General features: G+C 30.3%; 1 pseudogene; it reads left to right on the top strand.

Moving 5' to 3' along the window:
* The first annotated feature begins 596 nt into the window (after positions 1-596).
* On the top strand, positions 597-1001 carry LOC149170601 (antifungal protein ginkbilobin-like protein 1 pseudogene; annotated as a pseudogene).
* Positions 1002-2580: the final 1579 nt, after the last annotated feature.

Below are 2580 nucleotides of genomic sequence, written 5' to 3' on the forward strand. Positions count from 1 at the left end.
GTTGATTTTATTTTTTAAATTAAATTTTAAAATATTCCCAAAATCCAAAATAATGTTGCATTTACCAAATTTTGGAATGGTAAAATCTAATATAGTTGATTACCAATAGTATCAAGTCAAATAATTCCCATACAACATGGAATACATCTGCTTCATAATATTAAAATTTGGTGCAGTTAGGTAAAAAATAGATTAAAATTAATTTTGTGCACTCAGATAAAAATGTGATTAAAATTTGATGCAGTTGGCTAAAAATGAGATTGAAAGAAAGAATATAAGGATAATTTTGAAAATGCTTTGCTTCCGGCTATGAAAACGAATCCAAAAGGAATCTTTTGTTCGTTTCTGTCAATGACAAAGCATGGCACTAAGCACCATCATGGTTGTGTCGCCAGGGCTATATAAAACGGGGGCGTCCTCAGCACATAAAGTGTATTTTTAACACAAATTTGATTTTATCAGATTTTTTGGCATTTGAAGGGATTACGATTAATATCATTTGATTTTATCTGATTATCATTGTGATTAATATTATTTTTTAGGGATTGTGATTAATACTATTGTTACAGGTGATATTATTTCATTTGAGCCTAGCCATGGCGATCAGGGCTTTTGGCTTTGCTTTACCTCTCACGTTACTACTCGCAGTGGTGGGTTCGCAGGTTATATCGTACGTCTGTAACCCAAATCAAATCCCAAGCGGAAGTCCACTCTTCAGTCTTGTCGGAAAGCTATTCGTAATTCTGGAACAAGACACACCGGTCAACGGTTACAACTACGAGACGACGGTGTATGACGCAACCACAGCCACAGCTGCGTACGGGCAAGCAGTCTGTTATCTGCTACTCTCTCCCCTTGAGTGCACCACCTGCCTTACCTTCCTGGGTGATCATGTCTGGCAAGTTTGCAACAATGCCGTTGCTGCTTCGGTTGGATACGTTGATACTTCAAATGGAATCGGTGACAACTGTTCCCTCACATATTCCACATACAGCTATTAGTTCCTCATTGAATAAAATCGGAAGGAATCTCTCACCTGTGTAGCCATATTGCTTCCTTGTGTGTGGGGTTATTGTGAATTTCCAATACAAGATTGATTTACTTCAGAATAGTAGTCATTATCATCATCATATGAAACCAAAGTATTAATGAATTTTAAAGTGTTGATAAGTTATTTGAGTGGGGTTTAGTTAATTTAGAGATTAAATTTGACCATCAGGGGTTGAATATAATATAATTCAATATTGTGTATGGTTATTTTCAGTCTTGTTACCAATATTTCTATTTCCATGGAACCATTATATCGTTGTAAAATTCCTCAAAGTATAATATTGAAATATTTATTTAGTTTTTTCACTGGTATTATTTTTATTTTTACCATATTTTTAACTATTTTCTTTAATTTTAGCTTTTTAATTTCTGGTTGTCTTCCTGCTCATATTTCTTTTAACATTGTAAAATTCTATATAAATTTGAGATTGAGATATTTATTTATTTTCTGCACATGTTATACTAGTTTTATCTTTATATATAAATCTCATATCATGCATAGTATCCCATCTTTTATTAATTTAAAATGAATAATGATTTTTTATGCTCATTTTTAGTTTTGGTTTTTTATTTGTCTTTTTCTTGCTACCAATATTTTTATTCCATGGAAACATCATAATATTGTAAAATTCCTCAAAGTATAACATTGAAATATTTATTTATTTTCTGCCTATGTTATACTAGTTTTATCTTTATATATAAATCTCTTATCATGCATAGTATCATATCTTTTATTAATTTAAAATGAATAATGATTTTTTTATGGTTATTTTTAGTTTTGGCTTTTTATTTCTCCTTGTCTTGCTATCAATATTTCTATTTCCATGGAACCATCATAACATTGTAAAATTCCTCAAAGTTTAACATTGAAATATTTATTTATTTTCTTCACATGTATTATTTTTATTTTTACCATATTTTTAACTATTTTCTTTAGTTTTGGCTTTTTAATTTCTGGTTGTCTTCCTGCTCATATTTCTTTTAACATTGTAAAAATCTATATAAATTTGAGATTGAGATATTTATTTATTTTTTCACATGTTATACTAGTTTTATCTTTATATAAATCTCATATCATCCATAGTATCCAATCTTTTATTATTTTAAAATGTATAATGATTTTTTTTAGTGGCCTCATTCCCCTTGTTGTAAAGTCATTTTATTTAGTTTTGGGTTTACAAACAATTCCCATGTCCCATATCTTTTTTATTATGAAATATTTTGTTAATTTAAAATGAATAAGGGATTTCATTTGGAGACTTCAAATATTATTTACCTCAAAAGTTTTGCAAAATGATTTGATTATGCAAAATGACTTTCTAAAGAATTTTTAGATTAAGGAGAGATAAGGAGAGACAGGGAGACTCATGACTTTCTAAAGAATTTTTCGATTAAGGAGAGATAAGGAGAAACAGGGAGACTCATCAATTGGTGGGGCAGGGGGGGACAGGGAAAAGGATACAAGGAGGGAGATAGCTATAGAGTTAGAAGAAAAAGATAGAGGAGAGGGATAGAGGGGAAAGACACATG

Source organism: Pinus tabuliformis, chromosome 4_2 (assembly GCF_031772625.1).
Source record: "Pinus tabuliformis cultivar Carrire ecotype Pingquan chromosome 4_2, CPIR1, whole genome shotgun sequence".
Taxonomy (NCBI): Eukaryota; Viridiplantae; Streptophyta; class Pinopsida; order Pinales; family Pinaceae; genus Pinus; species Pinus tabuliformis.